Here is a 6,510-nt window from a genome sequence, read left to right as displayed (position 1 = left end):
ACGTCAGTTTATCCGAAAAATCGGGTACGTGCGTTATCTGCCATGGCTGGTCACGATTGACTGTATCGTATGCTGCTTTGAAGTCGCTAAAGACATGATGCGTGGCACGTTGTACTCCTGATATTTCTGCAAGATCTTTCGGATGCTGAAAATTTGGTCCATAGTGGAGCGAGCCACCATGAAGCCCGCATGATAATTTCTCGCGAAACCTTGTGCTATTGGTGTCAACTAGCGTAACGAGATCTGGAAGAGTACCTTGTAGACCGCATTTACCGCGTTATGCCGGGATAATTGAAGCAGGCAAGCCGATTACCCTTTTTGTAGATGAGACAATCCTTTGCTTCTAGCTATTCCTCCGATAACTTCTCGACCTTCCAGATCTGGGAAATAACCCAGTGTCGAGCTGTTACCAGTGCTTCCTGGCCATGTTTATAAGGCTTTGCTGATAGGCGGTCGTTATCGGCGGTTTTGTTGGTCCTTAGCAACCCGATTTTTTGTTTGTTTTCTTGGAAGTCAGGTGCTGGGTCATTCCTATCTTCTACGAGTACCACAGCCATATTAGGATATCATTCGTTTGTGATCAGATTCCCTTTGTCGTCTCCACACATATCAGGTTTTGGTGTGTAATCCTTAGGAGATTCGTTCACCTTCTCGCAATACTAGCGCGTGTCTTTAGCTCGTAATAGTTGTTCTAATTCTTCATGATCTCTGTCCTCCTTCTGGCGCTTTTTACCCCTAAAATCGGGGTTAGCTGGTTCCTTGTTGGTCGGTATTTGGCAAAATTCTCTCTAGAATTTGGGAATACTCAGATACTCAGATTCGAGGTCCTTTTTTACTCTCCACCGCTTGTTGGCATTTCTCATCAAACCAATAATTTTGTATACTCCAGGGTTCTTCTTCTAGCCTCGATGCTCTCCGATGACCAAGCGTATTTTACCCCAACCGTCTTCGAGGGTTGGAACACCTAACTTTTAACGATTCCAAGAGAAGGGAATCCACTGAACTATCACTAGACTAGTAACCATCGTGACCGATGTATCCTTAAACCCGGAACACTGGACGTGCAGGTAAAGCAAATGTGAACCAAGTCGGAGACGACAAGCCGAAATCACCGACTCCCGATCCCATTCTGTTCTATATCAAACCTACCGCCCAACAATGACCCTCCATCTTTATGAGCTTTTCACCTCACAGTATCAGTTGATAATGCACGAATTTTCTCGCCATCCTAAGTAGATTTGGAGGACGCAATCGTCGAGATATTTCTTCTTAAATGGACTGTGAGCTAGTCAAGACATACTTTGTGACATAAGAAAAGGTGATTCTGTTTTCTTAGATAAGGTTCCGTGAGTGCCGTAGTGTCCAAGGAACGTCAGACAGCCCGTCCATTGACCGCATCTGGTACTTCAGCCAACTAGTTGGAATAACCAACGGGGAAAGGCCACAGATAGTCGCGAAAGGCCCGCGTTACCCAGCAATTGCTCAAGTGACCATTGCAAGGTGTCCAAAGCTAACGGGATTGGTGGAGAAGGTGAGTCTGATCCGTTCTGTGATCTGAGCCTAAGCCTTTGCGTATCACAGGGCCTCGGGAAGCTGCTAAGGTTGTACATCGGTGGTCGTTACAGTTCGTGTCAGTGGGTAGGCCATGGCACATGGGATCCTATCACCAGTTTATATATTTCTTCCCTACCGATCTAGGTGTCCATACCCTCGATGACGATTTTGATGTGTCGTGTCGTACGTCGTCTCCAGCCGCGCGTAGAACGCTTCCTTCTCATTTTCGGATATACCTTCGTGCGTCTACCAAAGCCCGTTCCCAGTTCGTTGGTAGTGCCACCGCTCTGGTCAAACTGGACGTTTCCGCTGTGGATCTTCCAAGCCATTTCTCGTTTGCGACAGATTACGGGGTTCAAGCTGTTTGAGCAGCACCGGTCACCCGGTCATCGATCTGCAGTTCCTAGTATAGAGTCACCTACACACTTAAAAAAAAGTGCCGAAGTCAGCAAAATTTTGCCGAGATTTGGACAGCCGAGCGTTCGGTAAAATTTTTTATGATGTCAAACGTTAGTAAAGATCCGTAAACGTCGATTTGCAAAACTGAAATTTTTACCGAATGGTCGGCTGTCCAAATCTCGGTAAATTTTGCTGAGTTTTTTAAGTGTGTAGGTCGATGCCCAATATTCCGCTCCAAATTTGCTTGAATGTTCGCTCTGGTTTAAGTTGGTTTCCTAATTGGGGATACGCTAACGAGTTATGTAATGGGGCTACTATCTCAGACACCACGTTTCCAAATTCAACCGCCCGCTCCGGATCAAACACTGCAGTGAGCCGCTCCTGGAATACAACTGCTCATTTGGCTGAGAAATCGACATGTTATCATGAGCCGCCCCTGACAGGGGAACAGACGCTCAAGGTTGACAAGAGTATTCATCGTCGCTACACTCTGCCTTTGCATGAGTGGTTCCTTCCTGTCGGTATACGACCTTAGATTCCACCAGGGTAGGTTACCCGATCTTATATGTTTAACGGGTTCGACATTGAAAACCCAAATCCCACCCACCTCTAGTGTGGATTACTTCGAGGCGCTATTGGTGAAAATACGGAAATTTAATTCACCAGTGTTACGATGCGAGATGTGCATCTAGAAAGCACCGTCAACAGAATCATTTGTTTATTTCGTCAGCCGGCGTGTGCCACCAGGTGAGTTATTTTGCAATAATGGGATGAATTTTCAAGGAACTAATCGAATCCTGAAGTTCCGGATAACCCAGGGACTTTGCGAAATATTTACCAGTGCCAACAGCTATTGAATCTTTATACCACCGGGTGCCTCAGTTGGGTGAAGTATGGGAATACTTAGTACAGTCGGTCAAGGTAGCCTTGGGTGAAGCGTACTCCGAAAGAGAATTTCACGACTAGAGGTTGAGACATTGTTAGTGCTAACTAAAAGAATAGTGAATTCGAGTGGTCAAAAGAAATTTTATTCATGAGAAAAAATTGTAAACTGTAAAGTATCGAAATTGTGAATCAAGTACCGTCATCCGGGGATACTTGCAACACCGGGGTTACTTGCAACACTTTTGCGCATCGCGCTTTTGACAGCTCTAACGCATTTGTTTGTTAACTTAACCATTTGTAGGCAATGGGATTTTAAAGAAGGGACGTTTACCTATTGTTTAGTTAAGTTTAATCCATTATGTCATTGATTTGCTTGTTTTTATACGACTGCAAAGTAATTTCATTTTCAGAGTAGGAAAAATGGATGCGCAAAGTTGCGTCAGTGCATTGATATGAAATTATTTTTTATCATTTGGTTCCTGTACACAATTAGTACATCATATAAGCTAACAAATAGCAACTTTGAGCTTTATTTATATTTTGAACTTGGGGAAGTAACGACGAATTCGTGTTGTTACTTCCAATATGGCGCGGCTTGCAGCACTTGTAAAATAGATAATTAGAGTAATAGACAGTATGTAAACAGTATGTTTGCATCTGTATGATGTTATTTTGTCTACTGCCATCTCCAGAAAATTGTGAAAAATTCCACGTGCCTTGAGACGGCAATTTGAAGTTTGCCGACATGCTGCATTTTCACCGAATATCTTTAAAAAAGCGATAGACAAAATTGGGAAACAAAACATGCCTCCAGTATCACTTGTTTTACTAGAAATATACTCAAAACATCTAAAAACGCTCATTCGCGGTTTGAAATTAAATTTAAAATCATAAGAAACGCAAAACCAGAAACGTGTTGCAAGTAACCCCGTTTACTGGGTAACTTGCAACACCCCTATTTTCGGTTCATTCTACAGGCTCATTTAGTTGATAATTTTTCTCATAATCATAAATCAAAAGTACTGACAACTATACAAGTTTTGGCTACTTACACTTGGATCTAAACGGTACACTTCGAAAGTTATACCAAGTCAAAGTTCAAAAGTGTTGCAAGTATCCCCGGTTGACGGTAATAATTTTATGCTATTTGGGTCTTTTTAGTAAATTTATTATAGAGTGACGGAGCCACCTCGTCATGCGTAATCACGATTCACACTTTATTTCGAGTGTTAAAGGAACATATCGACAAGTTTTTGGCACGAGATGAATCTTTCACTTCTTGCCCGTATGGGTTTACATAAAGCAAAGCAAAGCCTAGGTGCTACATTACGTTATCGAAACTTGACCTTCTGTTTTTTATACGACAGACTTTGCAGTCAGAGTACAGGACAATTGCAGGGCTAGTTGCTACGATCCTCCAGTCGAGATTCGAACATACGACGCCTGGCCAGCGTCATCGGAATCAACTGGGAGGCTCAAATGGTTTACATACGTTTAGATAAATAAAATATTTCGGTCTTTTTACAGAAATCAGTTTTCTTGTTCAATGCTAGTTCGTCATACGGAAACTGCCCATCGTCATAATCAAGATTTGATTTTGTCTTCCATGGACAAACGCAATTTTTCACAAAAATCTATGCATTGATTCTTCAAGTCGTGTGCAAGAACTTTCCAACTCCCACAAAAAAAATGGAAATTGTTTGAGTCACAGCTCGCCATTTCAAGTGTTTACTCCGAATGATCAGCAGATTCTCCTCGTTATATTCAAAGTGGATAGAAAACCCAAGGGGACTTTAATTTTCGAAAAATCCATTGGAGCGCACGGTATACCACCTGTTTTCCTGAAAAAATGCATCCACGCTCTAATCGCTTCGATGAGCCATCTTTTCAGCTTTTCCGTCACCTCAGGTGTCTTTCCTTCAGCATGAAAATCAGCATACAAAGAAAAACAAGAAAAACGTAGATAACTATCAAGGAATCTCTGTTCTAAAGTCGTTTTCGAAACTCTTCTCGTCTTAAAAACTCGAGATTATCGTGTTTGAACCAGTATTTGTATTTTTCAAACAGTACAGAGATGTACAACCAACATGGGTTTATGACCAAGCGCTCCACGACTACCAACCTTGACCGGTCGCAAACAGATATTATTTACACTGATCTTTCCGCAGCTTTCGACAATTTGAACTATCAAATTGCCATTGCCAAACTAGATAAGCTTGGCATACGTGGTCTGTTGCTGCATTGACTACGTTCATACTTATCCGATCGCCACCTGAAGGTGGCATATTGAGGGAAGTTTCTTAGAATCCCTCAAGGCAGCCATCTCAGTCCTTTCATATTCACTATCTACTTCAATGACGCCAACTACCTGCTTAAAGATTCACGACTCTTGTTTGCAGACGAGCTCAAGTAGTTGTACTTAAAAGTTGAAAAACTATTCGATGCCGCTGTCTTTTCGTCCATTCGCTTTTGACTACAGGCTGTCAAATATGCCATTACGTCGCGAAAACTGCGTCAAGGATCTGGTTATACTGTTCGACTCTAAACTACCTTAAAGTCTAAAATATTGCGCTCCAGTTTAAAGTGCCCCCTGTCAAAATGCCGTTCGCCAAATGGAATCAGTGCAGCGGAGATTCATTAGCTTTGCTCTTCGCTTTGACCTCGCGAATGGATTGCCCGTCTATACTGGAAAGCCTTCACATACACGTCCGGAGTCGTAGCTTGCGCAATAGCCCCTTTTTATCACGTGTCGCATCGATGGGCTAACTACAGCAGCTTTAGCACAATTACCGGTCAACAACGCCATTTTAACTGTTTTCGTTCCAGCTTCGAGTTTGACGTCAGCCGAAATGTGTTGAAAAATCGCTGTTTTACAATAGCACGTAATTTTTAGGTTAAGTCTATCATTTTGGATCACATGGCCTGACAACATCCTGTTGATATTTTATGTACAATTAAACAAATATTTAATCGAATCGTAAACAATGCAGAAGAACAGTATTACAACGTACAACAGCAGTGGACAATAAAAAGTTACTTCGTCGATTAAACCACTTGACAAGACAGAAAGATTTCGGATTATTTGTCAATCATTGACGGTGAATTTCAACGAAAAATCAATTCCACGACCGAGCTTATCTGTTAAATACAAATAATTTGGCATTTTTCGCAGCAGCCGAAAATGATTTACGATTATAACGAAAAATCATCCATAAGCCGAACTAATGGCACTGTCAACGATGCTGTTTGGAAGGGTACAAATTCATGATTTACGTGTACCATAACCATTTCTGCAAGTACATGTATTAAAGTGTGATTCACAACTCACCTACCAACCTTTTGTTCGGCATATGTATAGCTAATTGATCCAATCGCAGTTGTAATACGAAAGCGCACCGTAATTACTGTTGGGGTCAATGAATTATTTTCGATTTTAACCAAAAACAAAATGTCGAGTAAGTACAATGGGTTAATTTTAATCTATAATTGCGCGTGGTGCGCTCTATTAACCTTTGAACGTTTTATTACCGATGCCATGAATGAAGCATACTTTATATAATGCATGCACCAGGCGGGGTTTTTCAAAAGTGGTTTTTCCTGTTGGCTTTCACGAAAATCCTCAATCATAATGAACGGTAAACGAACAAAACAAATAAATGTGTAGCAAATGGA

This window comes from Sabethes cyaneus, chromosome 3, assembly GCF_943734655.1.
Source record: "Sabethes cyaneus chromosome 3, idSabCyanKW18_F2, whole genome shotgun sequence".
NCBI lineage: Eukaryota > Metazoa > Arthropoda > Insecta > Diptera > Culicidae > Sabethes > Sabethes cyaneus.
This window is presented reverse-complemented; position numbering follows the sequence as displayed.